Here is a 24208-nt window from a genome sequence, read left to right as displayed (position 1 = left end):
CCCCACCCCCACCCCCACCACTCCATCCTCAATTTAAAGACTCTGCCCTTGGGGGGAGACCCATCGATCACGAGCATTTACAACAGTCCTACCTTTCAGGACATCAGAGCAACAGTCGGCTGCTCAGTTTGCTGCCGGCTTTGCTGCCGGCTGAAACACCTTCGTAAAACCTGCCCCTCATGAATCCATAAGGGTTCTCAGTATAAGAATTTTTTCACACTTTGTCAGGAATGCTAAATGCCATGACATTTTTATCAAAACAAATATAAATATTAATAGTTTGTCTTATGGTATTAAAATAAGCTTACCTTTTTCCGATATAAACAAAAACCATTAAAGGTCATGATTTGATGAGAGCACAAATCCACATTTAAACTACAACATAAATTGCATAACGAGTACAAGTACCAAGTACAATGTTGACTGTTCGACAACCGGAATGAGACATAATTGCTGTGTATTTCTTAATATTAACTTATTTTTTGAGTAGCCCTTCCAGCTCTCACTATTTAAATTTATTGTTATCCTGTTCATTGTGTCTTGAGTTTTTAGGAGACGTGTTTATATAAACTTGTAGCTTCCTGCCTCTCCTGCACAAGTGTTTGTTTACTTTGATTTCACCTAAGAATAGGACCATGATGTGTATTATTAGTTGTAGTTTTTATTTGACGTATGAAATAGGATGATTAAATGCACACAACATGAGTTAGAGAACTTAGCCATATGAGTAAAAAACAAAAATCACATCATGTCACATCACATCACATCTTGAAATTCCTGTCAACTATTTGAGTACAATTATGTAACAGAAATGCATATTTAAGATATTGTTATGAACAAAATTGAGTTAATTTCCCACCCAACATCCTTAAAACTTCCTCAATTGTCAGATCATGCTTAATTCAACATAAATACAACACCAACATTGTATGAACAAGCTTTTATTTTGTGTAGGCTTTAACAATTCTTGTTTGTTATCATTTTTACACAGAAATGAAAAAGTATGAGATGACCAGACACAAATGTCCACCGACAGAAAAGAGCAGCTGTTCTAAAAGTAGATTTTGAGCACCACCTAGTGGTAGAAAATGGTCAGTGAAAGATTTGGATCATCATACATAGATAGATAGATAGATAGATAGATAGATAGATAGATAGATATATAGATAGATAGATAGATAGATAGATAGATAGATAGATAGATAGATAGATAGATAGATAGATAGATAGATAGATAGATAGATAGATAGATAGATAGATAGATAGATAGATAGATAGATAGATAGATAGATAGATAGATAGATAGATAGATAGATAGATAGATAGAATAAAGTAGAGTAAACTCTAGTGGCTCCAGAGCAAAAACCCCGGCACAGAGGCCACCTTCTTTCATGAGCATCAAGTAGCTTATACATTAATTTTTCCACTACCGGGAATGTCAAATTGAAACTTTCATTTTGATAAACTATGTGACATTATCTTAAAAGATAAAGAATTAAGCAAATATCCACACAACTTCACAAAATGTATAGTAATCACTGAAATAAGCACACTGTGACAACCTCATGATATTCTCTTTAAACTGACAGTCTGAACAGTTCTTCAGATCATAAAATAGTCCATATGTGCATGAGTATGTGGAGGTTGGTCTGTTGCACAAAGTCTTAATGCAGGGTTCCCCAGCCTGATCCTCAATGATGCTCAAGATTTATTGAGCATCATTTTTCATGCTCTTTCAGCACTAGCTCACCTGATTATTATGTCAGTAAAGTGTCATTATTAGACATGATAGATTGCCACAGTTTCACCAACTGTATGTTCATTCATATGAGACACTTGAGAAGCTGAGTGACAGACAGGAGCTACACTAACCTTATGGAAAGTTTATTACTTGGTCTCAAAGCCAGAATTCCCCCAAACTCTCCTTCTTCTTTTTATCCTATAAGAGAAGGTACAGATAAGCATTTAAGTGAGAGAGAAACGTGTTATTGCTGGTTTGTAAATTGAAGTCAACTTAGGAAAGCTTTTCATACCTTTATGGAATTCTTCTTGTTGATGTTTAGTCAAGAGTTTTTGGAATTTCTCTTGAATGTGATCTCAAGTTCATCACTGAAATTAGGATATATGTCTAAAAACAAGTTAAACAATATGTTAAGTATCCTACTTTAATGACACTGTACATTACTGTGCTCATTAAATGTATTATATTTCTTAGCCAAAGAATAGTCAAGAAATGAAGAGAAATATTATTGGTACCTCTGTGCAGTAAATTATGAATTTAAATATGGCAAATGGCCTATAAGTGTTTTCCTGCTCGTTACATGTAACTCGATACCATTAAGCACAATGCTAAGGTCTTCCAGATAGGTGACCATAATGAAGCTGTGTTCATTCTGTGTTCATTCACTACTAAGGCAGTACTAAGGCACTAAGTCTTCTTAGCACAGAAGATGAATCTATGATAAAAACAATAATTTGCTTGAGGTTTTTTTCATCTTCATCATCTACTCAAAGACATTGTCCTACATCTGTTTAATGTTTGATTTTATTAATTTTATTTATTTATTTATTTATTTATTTACTATGGGGAAATCAATTGAGAGCAACACTCTCATTTACATTTGATGATCCTGGAGCCTTTTGAGACACTGCTTGAACAAACAGGCAGTGTGCTCATTTATCAGATGACAGCAGGTTTACCTAAACAGAGAGCCAAGACTGCCCTCTACAGTTCACCACGAGCGGTTCAGCCATTATACACATACAGTATATGGGAACATGCAAAAGCAGCCTTTCGGTAAAGGTGAAGGATTGTAAATGTAATTAATGATACAATATTTGTTCTCGTGCTGAGAAAAATGATTTAAGTTTCAACTTGTCAGACTGAAACCCCACTTTAAATTAGGATCTGATTCTCTGGGGTTTGTAGCTCCTAGGTTTTTACATACAAAATGATGAAACTGTACTTCTTTCAAAAAGTCACAATTAAACTGCCAGAGGTGTCACTAAACACAAAAGGCAAAATTAAAAAGGGAAAGTCCAGGCAATCATATCTCCTTCATCTGGTGTCAGCATTCCTGTGACAGACTTCAACACCAAAATACATACAGTATGTGCACACACACATTATCGTTCCCTCCAAGCACGACCATCCTCTGATCTCTAAGGACTTTTTGACCTCCCTAACCTTAACCCTCCTCATCACTGGTCATCTCAGCTGCTTTGAGCACAACAAGGTTTCTCTGAAACACAAAGTCTCTACTTAACCACTGATGAAGGTGCTTTGCGGTTGCAGCAGAACGGCTTCCCTGTTCGATAAATTAATTTTTTGAAAAAGAAAAACAGAAATTAATAATTGTTGTGCTTTTTTTTTTCCATCTTCAAATGCAGAATGAGTGTTCTTACTCTCATTTAAAACTAAAATATATATTTTTTTGTTCACAAAAAATTAATTTATCGAACAGGGAAGCCATTCTGCTGCAACCGCAAAGCAAATAAATAGTTTAAAACAAAGGATAAAATAACATTTAATTTCAGCGTAAATCAATCACCTTCATCAGTGGTTAATATGCCATTATTAACTCAGAAACAGCTGTGTGCCTATAACAGCACCAACAGACCCCCGCTCTTCTGTTTTTCCTTCACTTGTCAGGCATCAACAACTTCCTGGAAATCTTTTGTCCCCACAGAGACTTTGTGTTTCAGAGAAACCTTGTTGTGCTCAAAGCAGCTGAGATGACCAGTGATGAGGAGGGTTAAGGTTAGGGAGGTCAAAAAGTTTGACTTCTCCTTAGAGATCAGAGGATGGTCGTGCTTGGAGGGAACGATAATGTGTGTGTGCACATACTGTATGTATTTTGGTGTTGAAGTCTGTCACAGGAATGCTGACACCAGATGAAAGAGATATGATTGCCTGGACTTTCCCTTTTTAACTTTGCCTTTTGTGTTTAGTGACACCTCTGGCAGTTTAATTGTGACTTTTTGAAAGAAGTACAGTTTCATCATTTTGTATATAAAAACCTAGGAGCTACAAACCCCAGAGAATCAGATCCTAATTTAAAGTGGGGTTTCAGTCTGACAAGTTGAAACTTAAATCATTTTTCTCAGCACGAGAACAAATATTGTATCATTAATTACATTTACAATCCTTCACCTTTACCGAAAGGCTGCTTTTGCATGTTCCCATATACTGTATGTGTATAATGGCTGAACCGCTCGTGGTGAACTGTAGAGGGCAGTCTTGGCTCTCTGTTTAGGTAAACCTGCTGTCATCTGATAAATGAGCACACTGCCTGTTTGTTCAAGCAGTGTCTCAAAAGGCTCCAGGATCATCAAATGTAAATGAGAGTGTTGCTCTCAATTGATTTCCCCATAGTAAATAAATAAATAAATACATTTTAACCACACTGTGGTTAATATGTACTTACAAATCTGGTGACCCCACATTGAGACACTACAGTCTGGAGAAATCTATGAGTTGTAGTAAAATAATTATTGTTGTTATATTCTATATTACTCTATTAAACCTGACAAGTTATCATTACATATTTAAGAATTACAAATATTTATACATTTGGGAGGAGGGCCTGACTGATAATCACCATGGCCAATATTTCTGGAAGATTTGACCATATCACAGCATATGTGAGCTCAAGAAAAAGTACAAGTATGTCAAAATATGTTAGCAGTAATTTTAAAAGTGTCTCCAATAAACTGTTTATCCACTAGGGAAAAATATGTTTATTTTTTTCAGATTGTAAAATGTGCAGCTGAGCACATATTTCAATCCGTAGAGGCAGCACATGAAGTTGGACGGGTAGTCCAGGGGCCTGTTTCAGAAAGCAGGGGCCTGTTTCAGAAAGCAGGTTTAGTGAAAACTCTGAATAAGTTGACTCAGAGTTCAAGGAAACTCTGTTTTTTTCGGTTTCACAAAATTCTGAATAAGTTGACTCAGAGTTCAAGGAAACTCTGGTTTTTCGGTTTCATAAAGCCAGTTCAGCTTAACTCTGAGTTCGAGTTTATGTTCCTTTTTAGTTGAAGCCTGCAGACTGAAGGAGCTGTCAGACATGGTGTGTCCTTTTCTTAAAGAGTCAGTTAATATAGAAGCACAAATACGAAGCAGAAATCTCTGTCAGAGGGTGATCAGACCCCGCTGGGATGTTTTATCATTCTCTGAAGATGTTCTGTTTGGGTGTTTCCGTTTTTCTGTACAATCTATCATTTATCTGAACAAGATTCTCAGCCCTCGTATCGTCTGTACAACACATCGTGGACATGCTCTTAGTTCAGAACAAGTTCTTTGTGTTGCACTTTGTTTTTTTCTATCCTGTCGGCCTCTATACGAGCTACTGTTAAATTAAGGTGAAAGTGCCCAAACATAAATCTTTAAAAAAAACTAAATTTGACTCTTGCACTGAAACGTTTACACTTTTGTAGTGTTGTGTGTATAAAGGCATTTAGGTGTTGCTTTCAAATATACAATATTAAATACTGGCAGTGTTGGGGTGGCTGAAAAATTGACTTTCTTTTTTGCTTAGAAGATTTCACTAACTACTGAAATATATCACACGTTGAATGTAGCCACTGAATGCTGTTTAATGAGGTAGGGCAGGCTAAACAACATCACAATTACTTGTAATGAAATTATACCTTACTTGTTTGAGCTATATTTTTATATTTCATATTCAGTTGCTGCCAAGTATGTCTACGTTTTGTACTTGTTGGGGTCTGCAAGAATAAATGTGCCGCGCACACATACATACACAGAATATAAATGTTGAATAAGTGGAAGACTCGAGACAAAATGTTTTTTTTTTTTCATTAATACTCACACATTAACTGTCAGTAATTTTCTGTCACGCCAGCTCATGTTCTTTCGCTGCTGCTACTGTATTGCTTTTTTTCTTAAATATATACTCATCATCTGCATGCAGTCATTAATATTTCTAACTCCACTGGGGAGAAGTAGGAGGACTGAGCCCTTTGTTTCTCCTGTTGTCATGGTGAATCATGTTATCTGTGCTCCATTGATGAAGGCTTGGTATCTCCTCATGCATGAGCTTCACTCAGGGTTACTTTAACTCAGAGTTGATTGAACTAACTGTTAACACTTGTTCTGAAACCAAAAACTCAGAGTTTGGCAGCTCAGAGTTGGTCAACCTAGAGTGAAGGTTTTAACTCAGAGTTAGTTAAACCTGCTTCCTGAAACAGGCCCCAGGACACTCAGGACACACTCAGGGCACTCAAATTCTTCCTCCTCTCCGTACTTATAATTAACTTCCCACTAACAACCAGACAGTGTGTAAGACTTGCTACCATGTTTGTGCCATTGGCTTATCTGAGGTGATCTGAGGGACCAGGTTTTTTAACCACTGTTACATATCCAGATAACTGAACTGCTCCTCAAACATGAAGCTGGGGGATAAAAAAGGAAAGTCTGAAGTTATACAACACTGACAACCTCAAGACACCAACCCAAGGATAAGAATAAAGCTAATTTAGATACCTCATTGTCAATCAACTAGTTTAAAACTAATTTAAACTAAGAAAATTATTTTAAATGCAGCTTGAATTTGAAGTAATAAACACAATGGGTGTATGGCAAGAACAAGCTCTATGGATATATCTAAAACCTTATGTGTATTTTAACAAGTCAAGTCTACAACCACAGCAGCATATCTGTGGGAGAGAAATAAAAAAGACACACAACAGCGCTAACAGCACAAATAAAGCGCTGCAGTGCATTATAAACAAATATAATGAGAAACAGAAAGAAACATCTGGAAGTTCCAACAACTGTCAAAGTCATGACATGTGCATGAATGGGTCTGTGAAAATGACCAAAAAATAACAGATTCCCTGTGCAACCAAATATCAAACATGTTTATAAATATTCATTATGAAATAGTGGCAGCAACTATCCTATAAGGTAAGATAAGGTAAAGAGATGCTCTCAATGCCAATAATCATAATTAAATGTCTTTAACATAAGTTAAGAAACAGAAATGTACATAAGATTTAAGGAATTAAAAAAAAGGATTGACAGCAGTGTTCAGACACTACATACCTAGCTGTTTAGAGACTAGTGATGTTTTTGTGTTGTCAGGGATGGCAGACACACTACTCTGGTAACACAAAAAGCAGCTAATGTAATACTTGTGAGCAAATGTACACTCAAATGTATAAACTGTATTGATTCACATAGAAATGTTATGTTTCCTCTAAAGAATCCTGGGTTTACATATGGCCAAATCAAACAAACATGTTGTGTTTTCTTTTCTTTTGAGTCTGTGAAAAAGTGATGACAGTCAGAAAAAAGGCCATATGTGCAGTGATTTGCTTACTGAGAAGAAACCCCTGCATCAGATGCCTAAAGAATTTCCATGACTTATAAACTTATTAATGTCATATGTTCGAAGGATGACAGGGCTTTATTTGATGAAAGCGTGAGTGGTGGACCACACTGCTGCAAGCGCCAACAGTATTTGTTGAGATGAGAAGATAATAATGATAATAAATGAGTCATGTACAGTACTGTGCAAAGGTTTTGGACATTTTCATACAAAGTGCAGAAAAAATAATCAAATCAATATTTAGTGTGACCACATTTGGCCTGTAAAACAGCACCATCTCTCCGCAGTTCAATTTCTCAAGTGATGTTTGTCAAATGATGTTTGAAGCATCTTGGAGAAGTTGCCACAGTTCTGTGGATTTAGGCTGTCTTTGTTGCTTCATTCTCATCATGTATTCCCAGAATGACTCAATGATGTTGACATCAGGGCTCTGTGGGGGCCACACCATCTGCTCCATGTTCTGCTGGGAGATGAAGATAGTTCTTCACGACTACAGCTATATGTTTGAGTCATTGACATACTACACAATGTATTTGGGACCGATCAGATGCCTCTCAGATGGTACTGCATGATAGATAAGAATCTAAATGTGTGCTTAAAGGTTTTCCACAGCACCATATGAAGACTATCTATTTGTCTGGTAAATATGGAATTGATGGTCCTCAACCATGCTTTGCTGGTCAATATGTGCGTATCTCTTTTAAAATTTGTGTCCAAGAGTGATTAGAAAATGGTAAATGGACTGCACTTATATAGCACCTTTCTAGTTTTCCAACAACAAGTCAAAGTGCTTTTAGACTATAAGCCACATTCATCCATTCGCACACATGGATCGCAGTAAGCTACCACGCAGAGTGCTGGCAGCAATCGGCAGCAATTTGGGGTTCAGTATCTTGCCCAAGGACACTTCGATATGTGGACTGGAAAAGCCAGGAATCGAATCGCCAATCCTCCAGTTACTGGACGACCCCCTTTACTTCCTGGACCACAGCCACCCCCAAAGCCTTTGTCGAAAAGAGAATATTTTAAATTCTAGAGAAGTACTTATTTTTTCCAGCTTCTTCATCCAAAGATAATCAGAAACCTACATGTCTTACTCTCAGTTACACTTGACATAATAAAAAGGACCATTGTTTTATATCTATCTACAACCTCTACTATTACACCACCTCTTATCATTTCTTGTATCCAATATCCCAAAATAAACAGTTTTAATGTCCTTATTTTTGGCATAATGCATGTCTTACTGTGTACATGTGCACATTTTTCAGTTGGATTCTTGCCTTGTTGGTGTGGTGTTGATCTAGAGTAGTTTTGATTTTTCCAGGCATTTCACTAAAGAGTAAAAGTCTTTTCAGTGATGAGCTTTTTCAGTTTCACTGAAGCCTGGGTGCGAACCATTTGACACAAACTGTCCTGCATTTAATTCATTTTAACTTTTTGTTCCTTTATCATCTTTTATCCACATTTCATACAAGGTGTTATTGCCCACTCAAAATGTTCTTTTTGGAAACACTGAAAGTTTTCCACTTATTAGACCATTCCTTCATGTGTGTATTTTAGTTGTCCATAAGATGTCAGTGTTGCACCACAAAAAAAATCACCATCATCCAAAAGTCAAAGGAGTCTTTCAAAGTCCTTTTGCAGCACCTGACTCACAACTAAAAACTGGTATACATGTGGATGGAAAGTCAGACCCTTACTTCAAGATACATTCCGTGTCAAATTATTTAAACTTGTACGTCAAACTAAAGCAAGACAACATTTTCTTGAGAATATTTTTTTTAAGCTGTAATGGTTTTCCAGTAATTCATGAAGCTTACTTGGAGGACAGTGTTGATTCCTATGGTGCCAAAATAGACGGAGTAAAACCTAAAGTAAAACAATAACTTAACCAATGGTTCAGAACATCTCAGCAATGGAAGAGATTGCCAGCAGCGGCTGCAGTGCGGTCAGGTTGAGGTGAGGTTTTGGGGTTGTTGGTTCCTCCTCAAGTTTAGCTTAAGTGGAAATTGAGGTTCGGTTTGGCCTGGCTTGTGTGGGTATAGAAATGGAGCGAGAAATAGGGAAGCTTCTTTAGCAAAACACTGTTCCTTTGCAGTGTCAGATGAAAGATGGGCCAGCAATTAACTAAATAGCAAAATAGGTTTGTGTCTAGATTCTGTAAACATCAAATCATCTTGTACCATGATTGGGTTCTGTGCTGTCAGAACAGTTAAGTTGGACATCAAATCAAGCACATGAACATGCAATTTGAGCACTATGGTAATGAAACAATTTCCACCCATTGAAGTTTTTAGCGGAACATGCTGTTTTCATTTCTCGGCTCCACTCTGAAAATTTAGAGTGTGTCCCCATGGGCAGGGTGCGGCGGCGGCTAGGCAGAGTGAATGGGAAGGTATTACACAGCATGACTACAGTCCGTCTCTGTGTCTGTGTCTATGTTCCCGGACTACTGCCCTTGTGAGATCACTGGCCACTGACAGGGAATTGGCTGCAGTCTGCTCCCACTGAGTGATTCCCCTGCCGGACAACCTGCCAAGCAATGAGCTTGCCAGAAACCCTCTCATACATTCCTCAACATAGTGGCTGCTGCCAGCATGGCGAGTCTGGGTGGGTGCCACCCAGTGCTTCCTTAGCTGCCCCAGACACCTGAACTAGCACAGGAGTGGAAGAGAAAGAGAGAGAAACAGGGATAGGTGGGAGGGTGCATGGTGGGAGTGACAGCTCTGTTAAATAGCCAGGAAACAGCCACCACAGCTGTTGTGGCCTTTTCCACAACGATTCCACTGTTCCAGCTTCTAATACAGCACTAATTAAAACTGTGCCCATCCCTCTTCTTGCCAGAACTTTCCTCACACACTTTACATACATGCTCACATGCATTCAGGCACATGTTCTCTTTCAAACCTATATACATCCCAACTTTCCAACACCTGCCCATAACTCTAAAAGTTGCCCTCTCCAAACACTTGAATTAAGTTACTGAACACCATTTCAAAATGCAAATCACCTCTGTCCTTTTCTGTTCCTGACTGAAATTAGTAATAATTGACTTTCTGTCCACTTGGGTGTAGCAGAACAAGCTGTAAATACACAATTGGCCTGTATAAGTTATGGGTAACGTGTTTATTTAGTTATGGAGTGGACACAAAGCAACACTGGCTTTCATTTAGAGTTGTGTCTCTGGTCACCTGATGAATCCCAGTCCAATATTCACTCTCCTTTTTTGCTCTGTTTTGGTCTCCATCAGCTCCCGAGGGCTGGCTCTTTAGCTGCTAAATGCCTCATCATGTTCAGCTGTTAATCACTATCTTTGTAAGTGTGGCGTTTAGTGCCAGTCGGTAGGTAGGGTACAGTAGGTTTATCGGAGTGTTTGCTGGAAACTTGATTAGAGCGGTAAGAGTGAACCAAAACAGGACCATGGCCGTAGCTACCATTGAGGACACCGAGGTCATGTCCTCGGTATTTTTTTCTTGAAGTTTCGTTTAATTGTGAAGTGAAAATAGCCGACGAGACAATTATCCTTGCATCAACGGACCGTGATGTGACACGTACACGATTTTGCAAACTGTTCATTCATTGGATGAGCCCTTTTCTCCCTTTCCCAGCAGGCCGTGCTCCATTCCACATTTTAAGAACAAACAAAGAAAATAATATATTGCAGTTAAAATTTTTACATATACAACCATGGAAGTTGTACAATACTGAAATAGGAGATGATTTAAGTTGCAAAATTGGAAATGATAAGAAAGAACTGGACCACAAGAATGACTATGACTGAGAAATGCACAACAAAAAAGCAGTATAAATACATCATGGATTAAACCGAACAGTCATATAAATTGTGGTCTTATTTTTGACCTCGGTATTTGAAAATCTCTGGCTACGGCCTTGAACAGGACAGTTGGGTTGTAAAACTAAACCAATTAGTTTAAAGATGCTGTAGCCCTTGATAGAGCTGAGAGTCAGGTGATTATTCCTTGTGAATTTGTCACTACAATCAACACTGTTGCATTACACGTAGCAATTGATTCATTGTTAATATAAATATATTGACTGGTGCAGATTTCATATTTCTGTGATGGATTTCTTCTTGCTTCTTGACTCATTTTATCATTACTTTCTCCTTGTGCCAATACAAGTTAACAGTATTTGAAATTAAGCAAAGTGGACAATGATGCCTTTCTCCTGGTATATCAAATGAACAAAAAAAGTGAACATACCTCCAAAATCTGCACAGCCAAGATAGTGAAATTGCTCGACATGTCAAACAGTCCTTATGTTGTGCCCAGGTTTTGTGCATTGGATCAAGATATTGCATTTACATTTTCCCAGAACCCACTGTAAAATCTTCATATTGTTTGTTTTATCCAACTTACAGCCCAAAACAGAATGGGTTTAAAATGAAACAAAATGCTCACTTTTAAGATGCTATAACTAGGACATGCTATCAAATGTGATCGATAACTTAAATTGAATAATTGACTAATCGTTTAATCACTAGCAAACTCTTCTTTTCGCACATCAGAAGAAACAGATGTTGTAAATGAAGAGAAATATAACGCTTTTCTTAGCCGTTGGGATCTAATTGCGGCACAAAAGAATAATGAAGTGTGTTGGCTTCCAAGAGAAACCTTTGGTCCCAGCCACTTCCCTTCACCTTCTCCAGAGTGGGCATTCCTATATAGATTAGCTGGAAATCTTTCCTGTTTCATCAAGGATAATCCCCTGAACAAGGCCGCTCGGATCTCATATTAAGAATGATTTAGGCACAGTGAATTCCGGTCGGGTCAAGTCTCCACTTTAATGTTGTGATGTGGCTGTTCCAGTTGTTTTTCATACCTTGCGGAGATGATAGGAGCAGGCAGAAGAAAGGAGAGGGTAAAGAGGGTAACTTATTACTGTTCAAACAGAGTTCAAAATCATCATGCCAATTTGAAACATGAATTAAGGTCACTGATACACTTTTGTTCAATCCATTTGAATTAAAAAGTGTGCGTGAACAAGGGTGTCTGGGAGTTAACTTTTTAAGACGTTTGAGGTCTTATGGATATTTCCACATCAGGTTTTCCTTTGGCCTCCCTAACTCACACACACACACACACACACACACACACACACACACACACACACACACACACACACACACACACACACACACACACACACACACACACACACACACACACACACACACACACACACACACACACACACTACCCACCACATAGCAGAACATTCACCAAGACTATATTAGTATGAATGGAAATTACAACAAAGCGTGGGTGCACATGGGCTTTTTTTCTCAGGGTCACACAAGAGAGTGACTCATGTATTTACCCCACATAATGTGATTTAAAAGTGACTGAGAGGACACTGCTGGGTTTAAGATATCAGGAAGCTTTAATTATCCCCGTGGCAAAATTGGATATAGTGGGTTAGTTAAGCTGCTGCGATGTGATTCTATTTTCATTTCTAAACTGAAACAAATGAGCCCGGTTCGTTTTTCTTTTTGTCCTTTTTTGGTGCAGATTCATGAATACCAGGAATGATACGGCAACAGAACCAATAAGATCAGCTTTATTTAGTTCAGCTCATTTTAGTTCAGTTCACCAGTGTATAAAAGAAATCTTGGAGGATTGCTGTAGGCAGTGAGCTGTCACACTCTCTACTTTACTGCACATTTTGTAGGCAGAGGGAAGCAAGAGAAAATGGCTCCCTAACAAGATTTATAATTTTACGGCTCATTCCCCTCGAGTGGGATTGGTCAGCATTTATAATTTTAATCCATTCATGGAAACACTGCACTGTGTTCCTCTTCATAGTGACTGTGTGTCAGAGGAGATGTGGCACCAATAGGAACATAATACCAGAATTAGCTGTGGACAAGCCTCCTCTGATGGAGCGCAGGGAGAAAAGACTGGCTTATTTCAAGCTAAAGTGAAAAGGACAGTACGGGCAAGACAGGGGTTTTAGTGGTTTTACAGTTCAGTGGTGGTGTTTGAAAGCACGGTCTCTCAGCAACGTGGGTGGCATGGTTGTTCCTAGCATCTTTGCTATTGTATTGTCATTGGCTCTATGCACTTGTCAGCATCATTGCTCACTTTCTCAGGATAAATGTTGATTTTGCTTTATATAAAGAAAGCCGAGGAGCAACGCTTTGATTTGTGAAATTGCCATGGCCTCGGCGTGAGAGCTTGTGTCACTGCAGATGTCCAAATTCCTCTGACATGTTGATTGTTTTCCTTTATTTTGCGTAGGCCATTCTGCACTGCTCTAGCGCCACTGTTCCCGTAGCTACTCCTCCATGCGAAATCTGGTGTGTCATGTAAACAGAGGACCAGAAAATAACAAGCACAAGAAAAGGGAAAATTTCCACTCCGGCGTCGTGCTTCTTTTTCTCCCTCGCCCCCTTCAGTGTACCCACCACTTGTTGTCCTTTATTTGTAGCCTAAGTGCTTTGGCATTAAGTCTTATTATTTTTTGGTAAATAAACCAGTTTCTGGTAGGAATTACACACAACTTGGTGTGAGGTCCTTTTCAGAAAGGGGCCTGGTTCCTTTTATCTAAAATGTTTTCTATTTCTGCTTTTGTAAGACACTTTTGACTGCTTTGAAAGAGAGAAACCAGGTTTTTCTTGCGTTTCTGGGGGTGAGGTTGGGGATTTTTCTCAGCATTGTGGTGAGATTTATTCGAAGAGGCTGCATTTTTTCCTGATTTCCCTCTTTGTTCTCTGTAAGTAGTTCCAGGTCCCCCCTCACTCACTCACACACACTCATCTGTGTGTAAGTGTGTGTATCTACGTGCACGAGCCTCTGTGATTTTGCACATTGGGTGTATATGTGTGTGCGTGTGGAGCCCATGTGTGAATGTGTGTGTGTGAGGGTGAGGCGGGGACTTGATGTGACACCTGCTGTTGGGATGAATAGGGTCAGTGGCAGGGCCCTTCAGCAGGCAGCAGCTGCTTGTTCTCACTGCAAGCCCGACTCTCTCAGCGCTCCAAAGCCTCCAGGACTACAACTGAGACCCTGACACAACACATAGTGCCCCCTACCATCATCTCCTATCATTACAGTTATTATCTTGAAGTATTGCAATTCCCTCTCTCTTTACTTCCGAATGATTAAGATCATTGGGAAGGAAACGTGAAATTGACCTGAGAAAAACATCAAAAACAAACTTCAATTTCCATTCTTGCGCTCTCTGAACGCAGGAAGAGGTTTCCAGACAGCTGCTGACAGACAAAGATTCTTGGTATTTGGTTGGTCTGACCTGTCTATGCTCTCTTGCTGTGTGGTAGTCTGCCCTGCGTGTGACTTCCTAAGTCTGAAAACATTCCCTGTGGCAAAACAGAAGAAGAGGACAGATGATAAACAGGGAGGTATGAAAACATCCTTCTGTGTTTCAAATGCTTCCAACGTAACTGTTTAAAATTTGACTGATTTAAATGTGAAATTCAGGAAAATTACATCCTATTGACCATTTACTGACACATCATATTATTGTAGAAAGTACTAAAAACTGTTTTATGGCATTTTGTTTCACCGAAAGTCTTCAGTGTTCAGTTTGAAGGTAGCAGAGAGCTTCAGTATCTTATATATCCAGCAGAGGTCAGCCTTTTATTAACAAATTCTGATGTGGTCATACAAAACTTCATTTTTCATTAAAGATTTGCAGTTAAGGGAATATTTAATAAATTACTGATGACGCACAAGTGATATTGGCAGATTTAGTTTTGTTTTTTCTTTGGCAAAGTAGGAATAACATGGGTGGTGTCTCTTTGACACTAGTGATGCCAGCGTATGGAAAACCCCCTGTCATCACTGTCCGTTCCGGCTGTAGCACACAAGCAAAGTACAGAGTGTGGTCCTTTTACAGTGCATTTGTTAAATGAAGGGTTTCTTCAACAGACATCACACAAGCAGCCAGTGATGTTGGGGGTGTTCCAGGCTTTGCATTGCTGACTGTTGACTACAGAAATAACAACTATTAGATGGACACAAGGTTTCCAGTTGTGTTGAAAATTCTTTACATTACTTAACAAAATACCTAACATTACAACATGTTTTGAGAGTCCTGAAAACATTGTCCATTTGTGTTTAACCTAAACACGTCTTAAACGACCTTCTAATGTTGCATGTCACTCATGGTTTGAGCCATAAAGGTTGAGAGAAGTTGTACTAAGATGAAGGTTGTATTGGCGTCCTTTTGGAGAGTTTGTAATTGAAGTACATGACAGCCTTGGACTGTGGGGCTCTCCTGGGCCAGCAGGTGCGTCCGTTGCCGAAGTAGTCCTCCAAACACTGACAGGTGTAGGAACCATCTGTGTTGACACACTGAGCATGGCGGCTGCACTGATGGGACCCTGTTAAACATTCATCCTTATCTGTGGGAGAAGAGGAGAAGGAGGTTTGAAATGTTTCATAATGACAAATATATGTCAGAGTCTTTTTATTAAGTGGGGGATTGGTTACATTACAGCAAGGAGGTATGCTGAGGCTGCTCCACAGCTAAGTCATATGAGATCAGTGTGGAGAGTATCTGTTTCAAACCTGCTCAAAAGATAATTTTGCAATGCTCATCACATGGATGAAAACAAAAACAGCATGTGGGTGAGCCCACAGCTGAGTGGGTGAGCTATGAGTGCTCATCAAATAAACATGGTCTCTAGATCTCCGCTGCCAAAGCACATCTTCACATGATCCCCCTCTCTGCCAATTAACACAGATGAGGAGAACATGTGTGGCTGTGCTGTGATCCATTTAGTCATTTTTCAGAGCTGACATGAAGCAGATCTGGATGCGGCAAAACAGTCTCCAACATGGGTGTCCTTGTAGCCTAGTGGACTTATACCGTGTAGTTGCCACGTCTCTGGTTTGATCACTGTCAACTGAAGGCAAGGTGCTGAGAATAAAAAACCTTGAAAATACCTGTACATCCAAAAACGCATGTGCCATCACAACAAGATTTTATGAGAAATGTAACCATCTGTTTAGCAAAAAGGCATCTACTGGATATATAAGTCATGGTAGTTTTATTAGAAATTAAAAAGAGTCTGTTTGTTTTTTATACCTCGACATTGCACTGTGCCCTGGCGTGTCCCAATCACAAAGCCACGTTGGCACACACAGACAAAGCTGCCGAAAGTGTTCCTGCAGGTCCGACGTGGTGGACACACATCAGCATCCCGCTGACACTCATCAACATCTGCAACACAACACATACATGTGTAACACCAGCATCACAATTCATTGCACGTGTCACCTGCAGAAGCAGTCAATATAGATGCATCTGCCCTTCCTCCATATAATCCAGTTCACCCCCACATGTGATGAAGGATGTGAACACACACAATCACACAGGTTTGCATAAGTAACTTATGGGGTATGTACATAGACTTACATTAATTTCCTGGAGACTTATCCTAACCTTAACCTTAACCACTACTTGCTTAAATCTTACTCTTACCCTAACCCTAACCTAATTCTTAACCACTGACCCAAAAATATGCATTTTACCAACTGAGTGACACAGTTTTCAAATGCACAAGCCGCTCCCCAACACTCACACACACACAAACTTCTGGATAACATGGTGCTTTAATGTTTCTTGCACTAAACAATAATTACCTTCAAAAAGACACGAGAAGCACAAATGAGTACCTTGACCTTGCAGCCACCTCTTTGTACTGCAATTTTAAAAGGTGCACTGTTGTTGAAAAACAAGGAATGATCCAAAACACACAGAAATGTTTCAGGCCAAGTGTTAAGTCTTTTGGAATATTTTTTCTATAATGACACAGGCATAAATCATTCTCTTCTTTTTTATGAACTTTTTCAAGTCAGTTTTGACTATAAACTGAATTGCCAGTTTACTAGACATATCCAGGTACATCTTTTATTTTTCAGAGGTTGTTACTCAAACAGCAGCATATACTACAGATAATACAGTACAATTAAGTACAAAACAATACAGAACTGAACTGTGGACGATCATAGGAGAAAACGAGCACAAGACAGCCCTTTAATAAATGCTGTATTTTTTTTCATCCTCATATAAACTCAGCAGCAATGGATGCTGTATTGAAATGCATTTGATGTTCCTATTCATCCCTAATAAACTAGCAACTTGGTATATATTCACCTCTGGTAGATACAAATATGTATTCAAACTCAGAACTATTTAAAATATGGTTGCGTATCGGCGAAAGCAAAAGCTTGAAAGGTAAATTGTTCCCACTAAAAGCTCTCCCACAGTGTGAAAATGTCTCCTGAACAGCCGTGAGACCGGGGGAAGGCTTACTTCATTACAGGACAGGAGTTGTCTGTGGCCAGTGCTTTATTGTTTTTCTCTACATCAGGTAATTAAAGGCTTTTCACCATTGGGTGGACAGACCCAATAGAGAGGTGCCATTGGTAGTTTAACAAACTGTGAATGGGAAGCTTAACCTGCTTTACAAATAAGGTTGTGAAGGAAAGATTTGGCAAAGCATCACGGTTGGAGCAATAGACAATTAAAAAGAAAGAGATGTAAAGCAAAAAATAAACTTCCTGGCTGAAAAGTCACTACTCTGGTGGTCAGCGCAGGAAGTATCTGGACTGACTGATAGTGACTGGTCAAGAACACTAGTCTTTTGCTTAGCATTTAACAACAGTTATTTAAAAAACCTGCAGCAGCTACAGAGTGCCTTGCTTTACAGTTCTTTGCTCTAATATCTTCGGAATTAAATTCTATGATGATTTTATGATTAAGTTAAGATGAAGTCAAGCGTTAAATTATATTGTTGGCCACTGGGGGCAGCGTAAATAAGCTTTAAACACAACATTGACATATTATCCCTTTTAAGGTGAATTTATTAGCAGACACAAATACACCTCCAGCAGATATGTAGCAACATTATTATTCATTTAGTCATATTTCTGGCCACCAGATGGATGTAAATCTAATTTTGTTGTTATTTTAGCTCTGTTTTTGTTTTGTTATTAGATCTATTGTTAATATAAGAATATCGACTGGAGCAGCTTTACATGAACTGTTACTAGAAACTGCTACCACCGCTTCTATAATGGTTGAAAATTATGTCAGGGGGATGAATGCTTGCTAAATTTTGAATGTAGGTGAAATTACCACCTCCTCCAAACATGAAGACAGTGTCAGACTAAATAATATAAATCTAAATGGCAGTTCACTCTGACTATCAGGCTAAGAACAGCGATGAAAATGTGCTAAATCTAAACAAGGGAGGCATCTTTTTATGGTGGCTCATATTTATAAGCTGAAGGGTGTTTCTGAAGAATTACCTTCACAGGTCTTGTTGTCAGCGGCCAGGTGGAGGCCGGGGGGACACAGACAGCGCACCGCTCCCCCTCTTTCCATCTGGCAACCAAACTGGCAGCGCAGGGAGAAACATGCGGCCTCTCCTGGAAGACAGACAGGGAAACACTGGCTGAGAAATGGGCCACTGGATCACCACTGAGAGAGAATACACACACCTCATGCCACCACACACATACAACATATGAGTCCAGCCTTGTTCTCTGCAACACTGGGAGAAGTGATGAAACTGTAACGATGATCATTATCTTTGACCAAACACTACATCACAATAACCATATCTTAGATAAAACCCTGATTTATGTTTGCCCTTGAAATACCGTCTATACGCTTTGTTATGATATCACTTACTCAAATATAAACTGTGAATTTCTGTCATAAACATTTATGTTAGCCTAAAAAGGTGGGTAAACCAAGTCCTCAGATACTTTAACCTCCTATTATGGTATGAAGATGGAAGATACACTTGGTGGAAAACTACTCCAACATCAGAAATATCATCTGTCATTATACAGATTTTCTTCATTTGGGTTCTTAGATACCGAACTGTAAGTTTTAAAACATGCTGTTTAAAGAGGAAATTACTTACTGCTGCAGGTGTATCCGTCTGCACTGAGCGTGTATCCAGGTTCACAGTAACAGCGATAGCTACCGTGCGTATTCATGCAGCTCTGGGAACATGGTCTCTCCAGGAAACCGCACTCATTCACATCTGGAGTCAATATGAAACATTATTCAAGCTGCAGAAAGGAATCCTTGTGGCAAATGATGCAGGAGAACACAGGTAATGGTTAAAAAATTAGAAACATAAGACGTAACGTACCTTCATCACACTGCGGCCCTTTATACCCTTGGGAGCATAAACATTTTTCTGGTCCCATACATTGACCATATACGCATGACTTCTTGCAAACCGCTGTGGGGAACAACGGACATAATATAACCTACCGACATCAACAACAACTGTACACTGGTGTATGATAATCAGTGGTGGAAGAAAAAGTCAAAACATGGTCTTCAGTAAAAGTTGCAACACTTCATTGTAAGACAAACTCCTGGATTCAAAATTTTACTTTTAGTAAATCCACTCATTGTACAGAAGGGACCCTTTAAGACTGTTATGTTACTATATATCAAACAATTGAACCAATTGTACTTATCCATTAAAATGTAAGCAGTGTTGTCATGTTTTAGCTGAGGAGGATATTTACAATATTTTCATATGAAATGTAGTATAGTTGAAGAAGAAGCATGATGGAACAGGTAAATAACTAAAAATGTTACTGTAAATGTACTTACCACCTCATTTCTTGTGTAGGGGAAGTGAGGTGGAAGAGTTATCCAGGTCATTGAGTAAAAGTAGTAATAGTTTTACAGTTTAATAAAAAACAGTTGAACTGTTCAAAACAAGAAAATTCCTGCATTTAAAATGTTCTTTGTAAATAGAAATGAAATATTTATCATTAAACTCTACTTAAAGTATCAAATGTAAAAGTACTCAATAGGCAAGCAAAATGGTGCCTGTCTGTTATTATATTTTTATATAATATTGTATTACTACTTATGCATTAATGTGCAAGCAGCATTTCAATATTGCAGCTTTTTGAGGTGGAGCTAATTTAAATATTTAACATACCATTGGGTAGTTTAATCTATAAGACTACACCATATTTTATGCCTCATGATACAGTTCTTATGTTAAAAATGACAGATACATGTAATACAGTGAAAAGTATAACAAAAGTAAAATGGATGTTCTTTGCACTAAAGTACATCACCTGATAAAATGTACGTAGTTGCTGTACATTTCATTAAATGATAAACAAACAATTAAAATTATGCAAAGAACAGACAAAACAAGAATCAAACTTTTTCACACTTATTTCCTACCGTTTTTCGAGATGCTGGGCTGATAACCTGTGAACTCTGGGTAATCTGTCATTGTAGTTGTGCTGTCACTAAATCGCAGAGTGACTTACGCTGACAAATGCCGTTAACATTCCTCCATCCCAAACAACAGGAAGTCGTCTGACCATAGCTGCAGAGCCCCGGCTGTGCGCGACCCCCAGTGTGCTCCAGCGCATCCTCCACTGACCTGTGGAGGCTGGGACAAAAGGTTATCAGATCATTAAGCATTGTCAAACCCTCAGGGCTTCAATTTTAGCACAGGATCCACAGTCTGATATACTGGAAGAAGGTTGTACTCTTTAGTATTAGAAAAGCTTAGAGGTATTATTTTGCCGTTGCTATGCCTGTAGCCATGCAGAAAACTAAACACACTTCCAATAAAGCCTGATGATAACAGTCAGCCTTTAAAGTTTGCAGGCAACTGTGAAACTGCAAATACACCTTTTAGTGACAAATTCAGATAGTGATAGATAGATAGATAGATAGATAGATAGATAGATAGATAGATAGATAGATAGATAGATAGATAGATAGATAGATAGATAGATAGATAGATAGATAGATAGATAGATAGATAGATAGATAGATAGATAGATAGATAGATAGATAGTGATTACAAATCAGAAAAAGATGAGATAGCCTTAAACAAAGGTGTTATAAAAATGAGTTAGAGCAGTGACAAGGATTCACAAATGAACAGTTAAATAAGTTACATAGGCTGTGTGCTGCTAATAATCACACAATGTAATGAGCCACATTTTATATGCAAAAATGACCATTGTGCGAGTCTACAGCTGTCCCTGATGACACAAAATGATGATGATTAGTAAGTATCCGAAATCTCCATTTACTGCAGATTTTTGTTGTTCTAATAGTCGAGAAGCCAACATCACTCTCTATTTAGCCTACTATATAGTGCACTGTATTTACCGTCTGCCATTTTATCTGAGGGTGCGAATTTGAATTCTGAGTGTGTAAATGTACACACTGTATAGTGCTCTCAAAAATCCCCCCATGCCACATAAAAGGGCATGACATTTCTGCTAGTGATCCCACATTGTAATGTGCCACATTTTATACAAATGAAGATTACCATTGTGTGACTCTACGGCTGTCCGTGACTACGCAAAGTGATGATGATTAGTAAGTGTCCTGAATTTTAATGTCTCTATTAAATAACCTATTGAGTGTAAACAGGGAGTAGTAAATGAGTGAACTAGGGAGTGATTTTATTGTTGTAAAAATAGAGTAAAAAAAACAACAGTAAATCCAAATGTAACTTAGAATGTCGCATTAGCAGATACGTTAGCCTCAGACGGCTAGCTTGGGTAACAGTAAACTCAGAAAAAATTAAATGAACAAATACAATAAAATAAAAAAATTACAATAAAAACAGTAGCCACAGATAATTCTCAGAGAAAGGAGTGAATAAAGAAGAATTGTCAATTTGTGCTAGGTTACAGATCTGCTGGCAGAAAAATGAATTTGACATGATCTGTACAAATAACAGAGCCATAAGAAAGGGTCGCTTTTTTATTTGTGTGTTTGGCAATGCACATTTATTAATATTTTTACTATTCTGCTTCTTCTTCTGGACACTTGTTGTTCAAGGCTCCAACTTATTTACACTTTTCCTTACACTGCGTCCGACTACCACGTTGCATTGTGTATCATTGGACGCTTTCTGTCCACACAGAAATAATTAAATATGCACTTCTTTTACGTGATTTTTTTTACGTGTAAACAAACCACTTACCTATCAACTGTTCACTCAAGATCAAACTGGAGATGTAACCACTCAAGTAAAAGATGATTGAGTACTTGCTATCTTCCTACACTTGTACTTTTTGCTTCTATTCAGAAATGTACTGAAATATTAAACTTTTTCTACCATTTGAATCTTTAAATTTTACACTAGTACAAACGTTTCAAGTGTTGTCAGTTTATACATTCAAACTTCAACATCAGTCAGCACTTCTATTTTAACTGTTTAAACTTTTGGTACTCATATTTTGACTGCCTCTTAAGCTACATCAACTCATTCAGCGTTTCATCCAATGTTCCAACTGCATATTTTTAGCAGCGAGCATATGTGAAGTTTCCTCAGAAAATGTTTCATTTTTCATGAGTGAGATTAATTTTTGTCATACTAAATTTCCTCCCGGTGGAGAAAATCTCTTCAACATCTTTGATTACAGAATAGCATAACTAAATCCATACAACAGTTTGTTATTGGATCTTTAGAGCACTCTGGAGGCCATTCAATGCAGCTGTATACTGTAACTACTTATGAAACACCTTCATCATTTTCATGCATTCACAAAAAAGTCTTAAAGAGTGCATTATATTCTGAGCAGTAATCATTTCCCCCTCATTAAAATCTGCTGTCATAAACAAAAGTGCAATAAACTACACAGTCTGCAGAACCATTGAACAAAGCTGGCGTTAAATCTCCTCACACCCACACTGCAATAAGAGGCTATTAAATGATTAGACACAGGCCAATTAGGTTCATTTCACATGCTCACACTGTACTGAAAGAGGCCACCAACAGTCTGTGTGAGCAAAAGATAGACAATACTTCCTATCTTTAAGAAGTTGATTAAATTGTAAAGCACTTTACTGCTCATAGGAGAAAAAAAGTATCCTATATTGTTTTAAAAAGATTAGATTACCACTAAATACCAATAATTCTTTTTTTTTTAAAACCATAAAAATCAGGTTTACTTCTACAAATGTCATTAATATGGAGTCTTACCTTTCTTGATGATGAGCCAAGGAGAGCGTAATAAAAAACATCATCACCACAAAGACCCGTCGTCTCATTTCAATCATTTTCTTCGACCACAGTTTTTATTATAACCCTTTAAACACATATTAGCTTTCCCTATCCTCCGAAACCTTGTTCTGTGCCAAACAACAGCTTGTTTTGAGATGTGTACTGTATGTGTGTTTAAAAAGCTATTTTCGAGGCGTCTTCCGTGCCAAAGGGCATTCAAGTGTGTGTGAGTATGTTTGTTTGAGGTGTGGAACAGGAAGGGGGGACTCATGGTTTAATTGTAGGGTGCTGAGAGTAAGAGGTGTGACAGCTCACCTGCGTGCAAAGCATAGAGAGAGACAGACAATAGAGAGGCAGAAAGGAAAACAAGAAGAGAGAGACAGATGAAGAGTGGAAGTATAAGCATACAAAAAAACCCCACATTTTTATATCATTAGTTGAAAAAACAAATCTTCTGTCTTGCTTCTTCTGTAGATTTTGAGCATATTATACAAACTTGACTCACAGATAGAGTTTGCAGCGTTGTCATGCAATTGTAAATGTTCAAACCCTCCATTATTCTAAACACTTGACTTGTTCATGCTGGATTTAAAGTTGAGCTTGACAGTTCATATTTGGCTTTGGAAATGGCAGTTAGCAAAAAAAATTAAAGGACCAGTGTGTAAGATTTAGTGGCATCTAGTGGTGAGGTTGCAGATTGCAACCAAATGAATACACTTCCCCTCATCCTCCCCTTCCAAGCAAGGAGGAGAACCTATGGAGGCCCGCAAAACTCACCATAAAAGTAAGGCCTTCACATTATTTCTTGTAAATACTGAAATTGATCAAGAGA

This window comes from Scomber scombrus, chromosome 2 (assembly GCF_963691925.1).
Source record: "Scomber scombrus chromosome 2, fScoSco1.1, whole genome shotgun sequence".
Lineage (NCBI taxonomy): Eukaryota > Metazoa > Chordata > Actinopteri > Scombriformes > Scombridae > Scomber > Scomber scombrus.
The sequence above is the reverse complement of the archived record's forward strand: the minus strand, read 5'-3'. Positions refer to the sequence as shown.